Consider the following 17,768-nt stretch of genomic DNA (forward strand, 5'->3'; position numbering starts at 1 on the left):
CTTATACATTAGACTGCTGGTGCTCATATTACTCCTATAACAAAATTGGCCACCACGTGTGGTAACATTTCCTCATGTGTCCCAATGGCAGTCAGACCTTATTTAAATATGTTACCTGTGCGTGACTGTCTTTGGTGCTTGATATATGCAGCCTGTATGCATGTATGTATGTCCAGCGAAGATGCAGCACTTCTGTCAACTATTACATGGGCCCTACATATGCTGCATGTTAGACATTACTCAAAGAAAGATATTTAACAAAAACATTTATTGGGCATATCAATGCTTCCTTAAATGCAGAAGGAGGTTAAATGGAAAGAAAACACAGTATCAGTCTGGTTACGGATGTGATATTTTCCTTTCATTTAATCTCGCTACTTATCACTGAGGAGAGGCTGTTCTTGAGGTGGAGTGTCGTCATCTTGAAGTAAGTGCACGTGTACCCTGCATGGTAGAAAGCACAGAAAATTAACAAAACTTGGCAATCAACCACAGAAATACACGCTGTATCACTTGCTGCAGAACGATCTGGAGATGTTATAGATAGTTCTGCGAAAAATTTATGTGGGGTCGGTTCACACAAAGTTGTTGAGGAACCACTGTGTGGCCTTTGGGTGGAGCAGTAACTACAGTAAGCAGAAATTGCTCTTGGCTGTAAAAACGTGCAACGTGGATCAGGTGTGGCGTGTGTACATTTCGTGAACTACTTCAGCTATATCGGTTTCCACTTGACAAAGGACAGCAGTGTCTGTGGATTGCTAGCGTGAATGAGAAAATCTCACTAATTACGTGGCTTGGAAATGAGCGTAGGAGTGTTTGTGCACGGGCAACCCAATGCATCCCAGAGACATCCAAGTGCCAGTCGTTACAGAATATTTGCATCAGCTATGGGCACAGTTCTCATACATTCCAAGCCTACTATGTCATGCATGTGTTGGCCTCCTGAATGACGGCATACATCCAATTCAAGAAATACACCCCACCATGTCTGGTGTTTTTGTCATTTAAACCCGAGCGCTGCTTTGAGAGGGAGGGCACAAGTTGAAAAGCAAATGCGTAGAAGCATGATGAACAAGCTTGCATAAAAATAATTTAATAAATAAGCATGGTGGTTGCTATCCCACGTCATTATTGAGTATTCCTCTTTGTCATGCAATCATAATGAGCGTTGACTGACACATGTCCCATTTTTGGATGTGGTATTCCTCACTGATTTTGTTGTATCAATCGGTTGCCATAGGCGAACGAAACAGATAAACAATCTAAATCTAGTGCACAGCTTGTCGTGTCAATGCATGGTCAAATGGGACGAGCACACTGGTCCTTTGAGTGAATTATGGTGCTCTCCTAGGCGCATGCTGAGGCACCGGCTAGTAAATTGGACCAAATATGCACGTGATCAAAAGAATGGCCTACATTGCCCCTCAGAGATACAAAACAAATTTTGGGTATCTTTAACTAAGCAAGCCTCCAATGCCTGGGTGCCTTTGTCAATTCACTTGTGGATTGCAATGCACATATATTTCCAGCAAAAATAAATTAGGCAGCATATGCACAACAGTCATGTTGTGTGGTCTCCCATCCCTCGCTGCGCAAATTTTGTCCTGAAAAGTTACATGAACTGATTGAATTGAAAATTGAATCGAGAAAGGCAAGGAGGCAAGCGAGGGTTGCTTGGTTAAAAGTGGCACCAAATTCGTCCAGTACGTGTCAGAGGCACTGTACTGTATTCCTTTCACATGTGGTCAAATGTACATAGTGCAGACTGGCTGGTGCCTAAATATGTACCTATGAGATCACCATATTTCACTCAAAAGACCAGTATGCTCGTCCGACTTGGCCGCACATATCCGCAATGGGGCTTCAGGCCGGATTAGGATTGTTTATCTGTTTTCACCCATGGATGAAAATTGGCAAGAGAAATCAGTCAGGCACCCCACATAAATAACAATAAGTGTCAGGCAGCCCCCATTATCAATGCATGAAGAAAGGCATCCTTTGTAGATTACAAGGGATAGAAATTAGTGTGTGCCGATTCACTTACTTCTTTTTATGCAAACACCATTTATCATGATTTTATGCCTTTGTATTACAACTTCTGCCATCCCACAAATTAACTGGTGCACAACGAGTGCTATTTTTGTTAGTCCTTCCAACAACTTAAACAGTTGTTAGCCAAGGTCATGTTGCGTGGTCTCCCTTCCCTCGCTGCGTAAATGTTGTCCTGAAAAGTTACATGAACTGATTGGCAAATTCAAATAGACACTACAAGTTTTGCCGAGTGGACACAGCTGGTTCTCAGAAATGCACAAAAACAGTGATGGGTATCTGTTGGTATCCTGTAGTGTGTGCAACCTAGCTGTGACATTGCTGCACTAGACACACTCACAACTGCTACAATGCCTACCAGCATAAATAGGGGCAGCTTGCAAAGAAAAGAATACGAAGAAAGTGAGAGAAAAAATAGAAAGCTTACCAGAAAAGACTTCACTACTTAAGTAACTGCAGCACAATGAATACTGGCCTTCCTATTTCATTTCAAGAAATTCGAGTTCACCAAATGTGTATTTGCCAGTGACAGTTATTCTGAGAACAAAACAGACATAATTGTAAAGATCAATGTTAAACAATGGTATGCACACTGCGTGCTTAGACCTGTGACATATATGGCACACTACACTTCGAATTCTTACATGGACAAAAACAGCACATGTGTGTATCATAAGCAGAAAGGAAAACAGGGAAATATATGCTACAGCATAAGAAACAGTTCCAAACGAATAAAACCAAAATAAAAATGAAACATACTGCGTAATAGGCAAAAATAAAACGGACTTGCAGCCAAGCAATTGATGCGAGAAAAATACTAAACGTCAGGACATGCGAGGTGTAGTTTTAACAGAACAAGATTACGTGTGCATAATGTCTACAAACACAAATAAGCAGCAAGTGGAATAAAGTTGCATAAATATTTAGCCTATTTAGCAAGATTCATTAAGTAATATGTCGATACACTTATCCACTAATGATACCGAAGCTCACTTTTGTGAACACGTACACTTAAAGCATACCTGATATGTCCATCCAGATTACATGCCGTGCTGCTGCAGCGATGGCCACGGGTTATGTGGACACTTGTAGGTTACGGCTTCACCACTACAAAGAGAATTCTGTGTTAACTTATAGCTGTGGCGGAATAAGACCATCACATCGTGAACACATCGAAGGAGCATGTAAAAACAGTCACGAAAACAATGCCTGCACTGGTGCAGGGTGGCAACAGAGCACAAAGTCGAAGTCACTGATGAATGTCACGATAACGGGGACCCCTTCAACAAGGCAAAATTTTACACGCAGCAGCAGCGCATTACATGAATGTTTGTTTACATAACGATTCTAGAGTTTCTTTTATGACTTTATGTGACTATCCCTTGTGATGTTTAGTTACGTCAAAGTTATGGCAACACCCCTTCAAAACAAACCTGTACCAGTAGCACGCTGTGATTGCTTACATTTCTTTTCTCCTAATACTACTCCTAAATCGAAAACTTTGTAAGCAGAGATTATCTACAATGTCGAATCATTTGTAAGCGAGGAAACGTCATTGCAGTGAGAATCGGTCAAGAGGTAGATGAGTCGTTATTATGCGACATCAGCAGAAATGCGGGAGCTCACGCACAAGCGCGCATGATGAACACGATTATTTCCGAACTTAATCTTTCTCATCAGAAGGAAACGCTTATCAAGATTTTCAATTCCGCATTATGGCAATAAATTCGTGCAACTAAACTCTGACACCCAGCAAGCATCGGCATAGGTTTCACTGTTGTCGTGGGAGTTCTCTTTCCTACGTTCGCAAGGCAACCTATGCCCACACCGAGAAGCACGCACAACACGTGTGTAGTCAGCAAGCACGGTTACTCACCTTTTGAATGGCACGACGCGGTCGAAAAGCGCCCTCCAAGTTGCCGATGCTTCGATGTTACTCCCAGCAGACATACCCGTGCATAGTGGAGGAGCAGTGGCACGCTAACAATACGCATTATTTCTTCGCGACGTCCACCCAACTTTCCACGACCACCAGAGACAAAGGGAACGCACTCCACGGCATGAACATCGTTGGTCCACATTTGGCTGGCGCGCCACGCACACGGCGAGTTTGCAGCGAGACACAAGCTGTCTGTGGCACTTATGCGCACGCGAACTAAGTCATATTTAGTTACAGCAAACACAAAAACACACGATCAAACAAGCACATCGTTGCAGCTCGCACGCCCGACCGACTCGTAAACAGAGCGACAGGCTTATTGGATTGGATTGGATAGGAAACGGGATGGTGGGTGGCGCCACCAACAGGTCGGCTGGGGCCGGCCAGTGCCTCGGCTAGCGTCATCTGAGGATTTGTGCGGCTGCCTAATTGCGCATAGCTGTTGCAAGACAAGCAGAACCGCAGATAAGTCTATATTGTAAGCCATAGTTTGGCATAGAAAGAAATTCTATAACGCATTTTCAATTTAAATCGTTTCTGCTATCTGCAGACAGCAAAAGCATGGCCTTCGAGATCTGAAAATGTTAACCCTATAGAAAGCCGTTGCGGTGACGTTATTCGAACGATTTTCGCTTCGGTTACCTCTCATAAAACCCGTGAATTATGCATTTCGCTGCTCCCCGTGCTACCTGCGCCGTCACTTCAATTTAAATAACTTCCTGCTGTCGTTAACATCAACTATATGGCCTCAGACATCGTTGACGTGATCTCCGAGGGACACATGTTTGCAGTGTGCGATGTTTTAGTGCCAGTTGCAACAGTGTCAGTCGGAAAGCGTCAAATCTGCTCGTGTGGCGCAGCTTACGCCCCTGTCGTCCGTATCTTGCTTTCGTGTTAGTGCGTTTAATCTGCGCGGGTTGCACTACTGTCGCTCGTGCCTTCTGTGTTGATCGTGCTATCCACGAAGATTCCTCGAAAAACCCACATGTCTCGGTAGCGTGCATTTGTCTTATGTGGTATATGCCAGAAATGTGCGCTGGCGTACGATGTGCTTTCAACCAAGTACTACAGTGCGTTCCAGCAAGTAGACGCTGACGCTTACGTGCAGTTTTTTTTTTCTTTTTTTTTTCTTTTTACCCGTCGTGGTTGGTCAGTGGCTATGGTGTTTCGCTGCTGAGCACGAGGTCGCGGCATCGAATCCCGGCCTCGGCGGCCGCATTTCAATGGGGGCAACATGCGGAAACACCCGTGTACTTAGATTTAGGTGCACGTTAAAGAACCCCAGGTGGTCGAAATTTCCAGAGTCCTCCACTACGGCGTGCCTCATAATCAGAAAGTGGTTTTCGCACGTAAAACCCCATAATTTTTTACGCGCAGTTTTCCATGTCATGATCATGTCAATCTGCACAATTGTCGGTTTGCCACTTAAAGACTAGTAACACATCCGAGAAACCAAACTGCTCAGAACAAGGCATACGCTATAGGATTGCACTGTTTACCAAATGTGATAACGGGGTAACACCATCTTACAGTGCTCTTTAAAAAGGAAAGAAAATGACGTCGTTGTTTTGTGCCTAGCCCTGATATATCGGAAGCGTTTCCTGAGCACTCGGCGCTCATGCTGTGTTATATCGTTTTCATGATTTTTGTCTCTCAGACTGTCCCTAACGATGAATCGGAACCACATCCACCAAAGGCCAAGGGTTCGAGTGACTTAATTAACTGTATCCTAATTAACGGTTCCTTACTTAACATCGTCATCATTAACACCAATGGTCACGGGTTGGACTTCCACCAATAGTCCAGTGTCCGAGTGCTTTCATCAACTATATCTTAATTAACTGTACATTAATTAGCATCGCCTTCATTAACGACAAAATTCGTGGGCACAACTCCTACACAAGGTCATGGGTTCGAGTGCTTTCAGTAGCTATATATTAATTTAATATGCCTAATTAACATAACCTTTAACAACAAAAGCCCTGTGATCCAGTGCCTTAACTGACTATATTAATTAACACTACCTTAATTAACATCGCCTTCATTAACAACAAAGGTCGTGGGTTGGATTCGCACCCAAGGTACTGGGTGCGAGTGACTTAATTGCTAGACCTTAATTACATGTGCCTTAATTAGCACCATCTTCATTAACAAAGGCCGTGGGTGCGAGTGCCTCAAATAACTGTATCATAACTGCGCCTTAATTAACACCACCTTCATTAACACATAAGATCGTGGGCTCGAGGGTGTTAATTGCCTATATCTTAATTAACGTTACCTCAATTAATATCGCCTTCATTAACAACAATGGTCGTGGGTGCGATTCCCACACAAGGTAATGTGTTCGAGTGACTTAATTCCTACATCGTAATTAACCGTACCTTAGTTAGCATCGTCATCATTAACAAAGGTCGTGGTTTCGAGTGCCTCAAATAACTGCATCTTAACTACGCGTTAATTAACAGCGCCTTCATAAGCACCAAGGGTCGCGGATGCGAGTGTCTTAATTAACAACATAATAATCATCTGCGCCTTAATTAACATATTAATTAACAGGCTTCGACTTCCACTAAGAGTCGTACGTGCGTTCGAGTGCATTAATTAACCATATCTTCAATAACATTCTTAATTAACGGTGCCTTAATCAACACCAAAGGTCGTGGGTTCGTAGCCTTAATTGCCGCCAAAGGTAGGTTAGTTCGACTCCCATGAAAGGTTGAGAGTTTGTAACCTCTTTGTACATCGAGTGCTCACGCCGACAATGCCGGATTTTGCGGCTCATGAGCCATTTAATGCTATCGCATTACAAAGAATTTTTCGCGACTTGGCATCGTACACATTCATATATGATGTACTTTGACATTAGCAATAACACAAAAAAGCTGTACACTCCTCTCATCAGAAATCCTAAGGTGCATTGTCATTTGAGTCTCTGATGTACTTGTGATGCCAAAAAACATTAGACGATGCATTCCTTATGAATGTCTGATGTCACCTTAGGAACACATCACGTCCTCCACAGAAACTCATGGTTCATTTTCATAAGGGCGGCCGATGTGCGTTGGAGAGCGGCGTTGCTGCAACCTACAAGGACCAAAAAATTATCTATAAATCAGCATACTTTGACAACGCTTCGTTTATCTAACGTGCTCATTAGCAACCGGCCATGATGAGCAAGGTAGATCTCACTTAGGATTGGGCCCAGGCATGACCCAATGCCCAGATCACTGTTTTGAATGTAGTTCCAATGATTAAAACAGAGAAAAGTAGATTTCAGGTAAAACGACTAAACTTCAATGAGGCTGCTGTTATGAACACCAGTGCGATTTTGGAAAGTTGCGCCACAAAGGAATCAATGGCGTCATCAACACACTGCAACAACATGTCGTGCGATAAAGAATAATATAAATTTCTGATGTCGCCTAAAAAGACTTGTGAGGCTTTGTTATTCCCTGTGATAAAGTTTGTCAAAGCGTCTATGTTCACTATTAGAATGAGGTTATCAACAGCAAGCAAGTTAACTTTCTCTTGTAAGAACAGTGCCCCGGATTTCTGCCACATCCCTCTTCCTGTCACAATAACCCGCAGGGGGCGCCCAATTTTACATGCTTTAGCCATGAAAAAAAATTCTAAGTTTCTTGCAAATATCGAGTGCTTTGGACCGTTGTGGTACTCTTCGTTTTTGCAGTTTGTGGCCACTATTTTACGTATATACAACACTATCGCTACAAACTATGAGACAGTGTTTTGTAATCCATTTTCGCGGCATTACTGTTCGTTACTTTGGCAAATGCTCATCACACCGATGATTCAGTACCTGTTTGTGCATTAGAGAGTTACATTAGCTCAACTGTGCTAAATAAATCGGTGACATTGTTTTCCAGAAGCATGTATATATGACTCATAGGGGAAAGGATAAGTATTTAAAACAATTATTGAGCAAAGTCACTTATAACTTTCAACACTAACACGCACATTGTTAGTCTATTCATACTTGCGTTTGCGTTAAATAAGAGCATGAACAAGCATAATTTGCGTCGCACGTACTGTGGCCGAAACAAGTCATCAGTAGACGTAAGCGTCACCACTCAGTACACCATCAGCGCCAGCCCTCAGAAATCCTGGCGGCGGATGTGGAATGAATGAATGAAACCACGTTTATTCCACATTAAAATGCGTCGAAGACGCTGCGGTGGAAAGAGGAGGGGTGTTATCGCAAAAGGGGAAGGGTAAGGCTGCCTCCGTTTTATTAATGAACGTCCTGGAGGCAGCTAAGTGGGGGCGGCATGACGCTCGTGGCTGTCGCGGAGCCGATCGCCGACGGGTGGTGCTGCAGGGTCCAGAAGGAACAGCAGCAGTGTTCGCCACAGCTCGATGGCATGGTCCGGAGACGTGGTATCCGGGCAAGCCGAAGTCCGGAGAGAAGAAGTCCAGGGTCCCCGCTGTATGGTGGCCAGGGCACGAAGCCTTGGTGGGAGGTGGAAGGGGCACTAGCAACAAAGGTGGTTTAGATCAGCACGACATGTGCACACGGAACAGAACCCACTTGCGTGTGGTGGTGTGCCTTCTGCCACACCACCCCTTCTGCCACAGGCGTCACGAGTACGTGTACTCACGAGTCCGCGACCTACGTGTACGTGACTGTACGTGCACGTGTACATGTACGTGATGCGTAGGTGTGCACAAGTACCTGGCTCACAAATCTTGGCGGTGGATGAGGAACATCTTTGCTGCCGGAGGGGTCACGAGTACGTGAGTGCGTGCCGCAGGCATGCTCACGCCAGTGAGTGGTGGCGCTGCCTTATTTCTAGCAGTGGCACGTAAATAACCCAGAAAGTGGATGGTATTAGATTCGTCGGGCGGTCCTACGACTGTCAAGCAGATGTAGGAGTCGTCGGACTACCTCGCCGCTGCCACCATTTGAAGGAGTCGAAGGTCGTAGAGATGAATTCGGTGAACAGGATTTATTTACATATTAACATATTTTAAGACAAGACATACATCGGCAGTCTAGCGCGACTCCCATATGGAGCCCGCTAGATTAACATTCAGCAAACAGCATTCGAGCACACAGCTCATTACTACATTTTGAGCATAACAACGAGCACTCAGCTCCCAACGACGAGCACGACACGAGCACGCTCTAGCAGCCGGCAAACGCTGCTTATTAGCTCTCCGCTTGACGTCATAGTTCGACGTCATCGTTCTGCGTGGACGGAGCACGAGTGGTCGGGAATGTTCGTCCAATCATTGTAAACTTGCCGCCGCCCCGCAGTACGGCCCACACACACTAATGCACACGAGTTCGAGCCCACACACACAAAGGCTCCGGAGCCGACGTCAGAGGGCTTTGTAGAACTCGCGGTGCCGCATAGCTCTCGGTGTCGACGACCGAGGGCTTCATAGAACTGTGCTCCGTCCCGGGTGGCGTGGCGGAGTACCACATTCCTGAGCTGACCGCGCGCCACATGGCTGCCGGTCATCCGCAGTTCTCGGAAGGGCTCCCTGTCTGGTGGGCTTGGAAGACGTGTAGCGGGCTGAAAGCTGGCACGTTGCCACCCCGTACGGCCATTCATAACAATGGGAAGACGGCGCCGGGGGCAGCTCAACTGGTAAAGCACAGCACGCGTAATGCGAATACGTGGTATCGTTTCCCACCTGCGTCGAGTTGTTTCTTCGTCCATTTTCAATTCCATAAATAATAATTTCTTTATTTGAATAAGTACAAGTGATTTCCCCTGTGTGGTCCTTGGTGTCTTTGTTTGTTGACTTATGGTATGTATGTATGTATGTATGTATGTATGTATGTATGTATGTATGTATGTATGCATGTATAGAATCTTGAGAAAAGAAGAAAAGGTGGCCTAGCATAAATTAGTGCAAGCATTTGTATATACATTTTCGCACTGACAAGTGTGTCAATCAGTTCTATTGAGATTGCCAGGCTTGCAGCAAGGAAGAGCTCATAGCAGCTTCGCCACTTCAGTCAGAAAACAGCCCCCGATGAAAAAAGCGGTGACGACAATGCAGAGCAGTGGAAATATGAATGCTCAAAAATTAGAAAGCAGCTTGCAACGCCTTTCTTTTTAAAGACAAGTTTAGCCACTGCCTCGCATTCTGCAGTTCACTTGATAAGCCACCAATGGACCATGCGCCGGAAGACGGCGACAACGACCAACGAGGCGCGGAAATGCGCATGGCACCCTGAGGGCGGGCCTCCAATTTCCGGAATGAGATCTGCTTTTTTAAAATTTTGCCATATTGGTGTTCATTATCAAAATGTTACATGCTTGAGTAAATAAGTACCTAAAAAGGAGAAAGGAGGACTGTCTAGGTTAAGCACCATAATTAGGCATAGTTGCTAAATTACGACTTTGGCCTTGTTCTCCATTTGATGCCCCGCGAACACATCCTATGACACCCACAAAATTAGGAGTATGCCACCGAATAATAAGCTGCCATGCCTTAGCAAGCGTGGCAGCCATAGAACGCGGAGCTGCAAATGTTGTTTCTACCAGATGTGGCCTGTTCGGTGCACACATAAGAGACTCAGCGGGTTGCAAATAAGATAGAGGGAGACCTGCCATGAATGTCCGAGACACTTGGTTAGAGGTGCAAATTGGTACTGAAAGTTAATACGGATATTTTCAGTGCTTCTGTTTCTGATTTATTGAACCATGCCTCAAGCGCCAATTCCTATCTGGATATCCTAACATTGACCAAAGTCATGCCAGTACACAAAAGCCGCGACCACAATATTCCCGGTAGCTACTCGCCGACATTCATATTAAGCACTATTAACAATAATAAAAATAATTAATTGCGCAACAGGTGAAGGACTTCCTCACCAAAAAATAACATGATATGCCTTGAGCCGCATGGTGTTCTCCCAAGAACGCCCACATTTACTGCTCTGCTTTCTCTTTCCCCAACCATCCACTCTGCCCTTAACTAGCAAATGATTGTCGTCGGAATTTTCATCGATATAAAGAAGGCATCCCATACCATTTGTCACTCAGCACTGTTAGAATAACTCAAGTGATGCGGTTTTGTTGCTAACTCTCATGACTTCGTTTCTAGTCATCTTAAATCACGAAAGCAACAAGTAAAAATTGATGGGTTTCTATCCGCATCCCGAAACCATACCTGTGGTATGCCGCAAGGGTCCATAGTGGAGTCCATTTTGTTCCTCTTGTATGTTAACGATTCCCCGCGAGTATTGCAGTCATCAAATGTTTTAATGTATGCAGACGATACTGCGATACTATTTAAAAGAAATACACTTGAATCTTTACAACACACTGTGCTCACCGAAGTACTAGCGGTTTCGTGACAATAAACTATTAAGTGCTGACAAGACTAAATATATCATTTTCCATTCACGAATGTAAGACCTTACTTACCTTTGAATTAATACATTACTACACAACTGAACAATTGAACCTGTTGACACAATCAAATATCTGGGAATTATATTTGATAACAAATTTTATTGGACAGACCAGATCAACGCCATTTGCAAATGCTTGTCCTTCAGCGGTTACACTCTCACTCGTGCACGACAATACTTCATATTGACTTTGCCACGATATATATATTTTATCCTATTTCACTCCACATTAGTTATTGTTGTGAATCGTGGGGCCAAACATATGCATCTTACCTAACACCTTTACTCCATTTACTAAAACTGGCTATGTCTTTCATTACTTTTTCCCCTGCGCACCGTTCCAGTAGTACTCCCTTCGAGGGACTGTGTATGCTGTAGTTTATTACTATGCGGAACTACAAGGTATCTTGCCTAGTAAACAAGATAATAAATGCTAGTACACATCTGCATGGTAACGTCTTCATTGTCCCATCGCTAAACACACGACACACAAGGAACGCAATCTTAACCTCCTGTATGCTTTAATGTGTAGGCGAAAGCCTAATCGAATTTTTGATGCTGAGTTTTGGAATGGCTTATCTCTTGAAATAAAGCTCGCAACAAATTTTGACATAACTTGTAAGCGCTACTTTCTCTCTAACCAAGCATTGTCTTGACCTTTCCCTGATGTACCTTTCATTTTGTGTACTATTCTTAATTGATTTTTTTCCGTTTTTCTTGTTCGTTGGTTTAGTTTTTGATGCAGATTATTGTGTGGTTATTCACGCTGTAAAAACAGCTGGTTGCTAATTAGTACTTATGTACACAATTATGTGTATGTACAGTTTGTACAAGGCTGCTAAACATTTTTGTAATCGACCATTCAATAGACATTTAGGCTATCGGTACAAATATTTCTGTATTACTTTTTCCTAATCATATATAAGGTTCCCTTTTGACTGAGTTGATTGATTGATTCTCAAGGTTAAATTGTAACGGATGTTTTTGGAACGGTAGCTATTGTCCCTGTTTTTCGTCGGGCCACTCTGATATTGTTGAACTTTTCCTAAAGTCAATGGGGAAAAGGCTCTCAGAAGATGGGGACTTCATACCGTTCTGTGCGTTTTTATCTATTGTGAGAATGATTTCGCACACTACAGGCTTTACTGTTCATTAAACGCTTTGTTAAACATATTTATGGGCAATTTGTTTATTTAATAAAGGAACAATATGCATTGTGCCTAATTAAGTATCGAATAGAAGCCTTGTCCGTTTATACTCATCAGTGTGACATGCCACTTCGAAATGAAATTGGTTCGTGCATACAGCTCGCTTATAAAGAAGATATAATGGTGTTTTCTAAACCTAATTTCTGCCAAAACTGTGCCTAAACGTATTTTCAGTAAAAGTGTTGCATGCAGATTACTTTGAGAAAAGGATGCAGTGTTCGCCGACGTCACACTGTGAGATACTGACTGAATAGCGGCCTGAAAAGCGAATGGAGAAACTCGGAATAAGAAGCCGGTAGGCGTGCAACAGAATATATTTCAGAGGATTCCTAAACACTGTGGCGTTCCAGGCAGCACAAAAGCAGACAGTTTAGAACGCGGTGCGCATACTGAAAATAGCACTCATGTGACACATCTGTGTCACAGCGATGTACGCAATAGTTTACAGCTTTCAGTTTCATTATCATTATCATGTAGCCATAACTGCTTTTAAAACGGTGGTCAAAAATGCATTTAATTTAGGATTGGCCCGAAAATACAGTTCACTATTACAGCAACACTTAATCGTTCTTTCAGCGCAATCTTGTTTTACAGTTCAACTCCGCTTAAAACAAACGCAGTTTTTTTTTAAGTGATGGGCATCAATGTGGTAGCAGAGGGGTACCCAAAATGAAGGGGGGAGGTAGGGGAGTGCACATGTCACTTCGTTCTTTTTTCTTCTAAGATTAGCATAGCGTCCGGAAGCACTATGAGAAGCCAATACGGCGGTACTGCAATACGTCACTGCCTGCTTCGTATGCTATGCAGTCAAGCTGCCGTCGCTGCGGCAGCTCGCAGAACAGCAATTTTTACCTGAAAGCGTACGCGGGGAGCGATACGTGCTTCAGACTGTATGTAGGCTCAGGAGCACCTTATCATGATTTATGGGGTTCGGATGCTTGTTTTCGGCTTGTTCTTTATTGACACGTATGATGTTCTGTATGTTGTACGCATGATTTCAAAGAATGGAATGTGTTCACTGTTCGCTTCCTTGAGCTGTGTGCTTGCGGCCTCGTCCTTACGGGGGTATGAGCCATTGCATTTCTGGGTATGAGCCACTGATGCCTACAATTTTCTGGGCACTCCACGCAACCAAGATATCCCGGTATGCTAGCCATAGATAGCTTTGCTGTAAAATGCGCTGCAATGATATATCGCTTCAGGTGCGGACAACAGCGAAAGCACACCATCCAGCCACTTACTATTTTGATGGCAGAAAGCGCAAGTTTGTTTCTCGACAGTTTCTCGACAGTTTGTTTCTCGACATCGCATAGCGTGCACATTTGTCGCACACATCTACGGAATGATAAAATGCAGAAGAGTACCTTGAAAAGCCACGGAAAAGAGGAAATGAGCGGAGACCGAGAGCGTGATGCAAGATTGGGCGCCTGTTATCGCGCCACATTTAGTTGACCGCGTCTAATGCATTGCAAGATAGGAGAGTCAGTGCTTTTACACCGTGGTTGTGACGTATCACGCCCCCATTTGAATTTTACTCTGCCTTAGTGCTTTCTGACCTGTATGCAGCTCTCATATTTATATCGTATTTCCTTTTAGTGTCTGCTACAGCCAGTATAATTTTTACGTACCATCTCCGTCTTTTCTTCCCTTCCTCCTTTTAGTTTCCTATATTTTATAAGAACTATTTGCCTAAGAGAGAAGTAGTAGTGGGCATCACCCATTATGCCAAACTCTCCTGCACGCAATTTCTAAAATAAATCTCTCCCCTCGCGAAATTATTTTTCCTATGCCATATTGTATGCAACTGCTTTTCTAAGATGAAACAAATTGACCGACACAAAGTTCAAAGGTGCAATTTCTACACACCTCAGCAGTACGGCAGAAGAGGATCACCGCTTTCGCATTCACTGGCATTTAAGTGCGCTCAAGATAAGTTGAACTTACGCGCCCTAATAAGTGTGATTAACCATACGGCGTGGAGAGGGGGCAAGAGATATAAACAGCGATGTCTGTGCTTTTTTTAGCGTTCAGTCCCAGGGCTGGAAGCGAAATTTTACGTCATTGGCCCCTACATCATTGGACTTCACTTGTAAGCCTTTGTAAAAATTTTAGTGAGTGTTTAGCCACCAGATAACTAGCGAGGAAAGTCATGCAGACTAAAATGCCAGACATTTAGTCTGCCGATGACACTGCGATATAATGTCACCCAACTATCACAACTAAAACAGTTTGGCAAAATACAGATTGGCAAAAAACGTCTGCCTTTAGCGATGGCTGGTCCTCGGAGAGGCCGCGCGTAACCACGAACATCATCTTTCTCGCCTTAAGGGTCCCGTGTCAACACGTGCAAACTTATTTCGCGTCATTGCTCCCCTCTCAAAAGCGACCGGCCTGGTCGCTTCAAGGGCAGCGGGCGCGCACTATGGGCAAGAGTGCCAACATGAAAAGACAAAAGAAAACAGAGGAATGTACACAACGCTGACGCGGTTTGTGAGGGTTGCTTAGCCCTGGCGTGCGTAGTACGGCTTCATCCGTACTACGTGGACGACTTCAGCATGGCGACGGCGTCGGTTCAAACCAGGATCAGAGCTTTGAGGCACCACCTCGTAGTTCACATCACTGAGGCGGCGTAGAGCTTCGTAGGGGCCGCAGTAGTGGCGCAACAATTTCTCTGAGAGCCCATGGTGTCGGATAGGTGTGCACACCCAGACGCGGTCGCCTGGTAAATACGGGACATTCCATCGGGTCCGGTTGCAACGGTAGGCATCGGTATTCTGCTGGGTGCGGATGCGATTCCGAGCAAGCTGGCGAGCTTCCTCGGCTTTCTCGACGAAATCTTCAGTGGTGTCATTCCTTGTGGTTCCGTGGTCTACTGGGAGCATGGCGTCTAAGGGGGTTGTAACGCGACGTCCGTAAACAAGCTCGAATGGTGTAAACTCGGTGGTCTCCTGCACAGCGGTATTGTAAGCAAATGTGACGTATGGCAAAATTTCATCCCATGTTTTGTGTTCCACATCAATGTACATGGAGAGCATGTCGGCTAATGTTCTGTTTTTTGGGGATGTTGGGCTGTGGTCTTTCGGTGGCCGGTGTGCGTCAGTGTGACGACTTGTTGCAATAACTCCGCTGCAAATGCTGCACCGTGGTCAGTAATGAGTACAGCGGGTGCACCGTGGCGAAGCACGATGTTCTGCACGAGGAAGCTGGCGACTTCAGCAGCAGTTCCCCGCGGCACAGCTTTCGTCTCGGCATAGCGAGTTAAATAGTCAGTTGCCACGATTATCCACTTATTTCGCAAGGAGGACGTGGGGAACGGCGCAAGAAGGTCCATTCCCACTTGCTGTAACGGCGCCGGAGGCGGATCCAAAGGCTGAAGGAGGCCGGCAGGCTTGACGGGTGGAACTTTACGCCTCTGACAGTCACGGCATGTTCGCACATAGCGCTGAACCGACGAGCATAGGTGTGGCCAATAGTATTTTTGCCGTATGCGCGCTGATGTCCTCGCGAAGCCTAAGTGGCCGGAACAAGAATCGTCATGACACGCCTGTAAAACTTCCTCGCGCAGTGCCGTCGGAACGACGAGAAGGAACGTTTCCTGGCTGTTCTCGAAATTTTTCTTGTACAGGACATCGTTTCGCAGGCAGTACGACGTCAATCCTCGGGAAAGTTGGCGTGGGACAACAACGGTCAGCTCCCTCGAGATATGGGATGACTGGAAGCAGCTCAGAGTCTGCACGTTGATAGTAAGCCATGCGCAGCACGTCGACGACACCAAGAAATGGCAAATCTAGCTCCAAGTCGGAGGATGTCAAGGAAATAGGCGAACTTCACAATCAGTCAGCGTCGCTATGCTTATGGCCGGATCTGTAGACAACAGTTACGTCGTATTCCTGGAGGCGGAGGCTTCAACGAGCGAGGCGACCTGACCGGTCTCGCAGATTGGCAAGCCAGCAGAGCGAGTGGTGATCACTGATCGCTCGAAATGGCCTGCCGTATAAGTAGGGTCGGAATTTGCTGATGGTCCACACGACTGCTAGGCACTCTTTTTCGGTCGTTGAATAATTAGCTTCTGCTTTTGTCAGACTATGACTCGCGTACGCAAATACACGTTCTGCGCCATCTTGCCATTGAACCACAATGGTCCCGAGTCCTACGTTGCTGGCGTCGGTGTGTATTTCAATTGCCGCGGTGTCATCAAAATGCGCCAGCACTGGAGCGGATTGAAGGCGTTTACGCAATTCGGTGAAGGCCTGCTCTTGGTCTTCCATCCACGCAAAGGGCACATCTTGTCGCGTCAGTTTCGTGAGCGGTTCAGCAATCCTTGAGAAGCCTTCAACGGAACAACGGTAGTAAGCGCAGAGGCCCAGGAACCGCTGAACAGCATTTTTGTCTTTAGGACGAGGAAACCCGGCAACGGCAACGAGTTTTTCCGGGTCTGGTCGTACTCCTTGGGAACTTACCACGTGGCCTAGAAACTTGAGTTCTTGGAAGCCAAAGTAAGATTTTTCAGGTTTGATGGTGAGGTTGGCCTTTCGTATTGCCGTGAGGACACTCCGTATCCGGGCGAGATGTTCATCGAACGTGCGGGAAAACACAACAACGTCGTCTAGATACACTAGACACGACTGCCACTTTAGTCCAACGAGTACAGTGTCCATCATTCGTCGGAACGTAGCAGGAGCGGAATAGAGACCAGCACAGAGGCAGCACTTTAAATTCATACAGCCCATCGGGAGTCACGAAGGCGGTTTTTTCACGGTCATGCTCGTCCACTTCGATTTGCCAGTAGCCTGACTTTAGGTCTAACGAAGTAAACAGCTGAGCATGACGCAGACGGTCCAAAGCGTCCTCGATCCATGGCAGGGGTCAAACGTCGCGTTTGGTGACTCCGTTAAGCCGTCTGTAGTCAACACAGAAGCGGAGTGTGTTGTCATTCTTTTTTACTAGTACGACAGGCGATGCTCACGGACTTGTCGACGGCTGGATGACGTCATCATTTAGCATTTCTTGAACTTGATGCTTAATTGCCTCCCGCTCCCTAGGTGACACGCGATACGAATGCTGACGAACAGGCCGCGCCGACTCCTCTGTAACGATCCGGTGTTGCGTAACGGAAGTGCGCTGGACTTTGGATTCCGTGGAAAAACAGCCGGAGAATTCTGTTAGTTGGCCCAGCAGCTGA

General features: G+C 45.3%; 1 long non-coding RNA gene across 1 annotated transcript; it reads right to left on the minus strand.

Moving 5' to 3' along the window:
• Window positions 1-278: 278 nt before the first annotated feature.
• LOC139059189 (uncharacterized) lies at window positions 279-4,291 on the minus strand. Its single transcript, XR_011513983.1, has 3 exons — window positions 3,926-4,291; window positions 3,072-3,156; window positions 279-444 (listed from the first exon to the last, which is right to left on the minus strand). It is a non-coding gene; the product is annotated as an uncharacterized lncRNA (long non-coding RNA).
• Window positions 4,292-17,768: the final 13,477 nt, after the last annotated feature.

This window comes from Dermacentor albipictus, chromosome 1, assembly GCF_038994185.2.
Source record: "Dermacentor albipictus isolate Rhodes 1998 colony chromosome 1, USDA_Dalb.pri_finalv2, whole genome shotgun sequence".
In the NCBI taxonomy this organism is placed as follows: Eukaryota; Metazoa; Arthropoda; class Arachnida; order Ixodida; family Ixodidae; genus Dermacentor; species Dermacentor albipictus.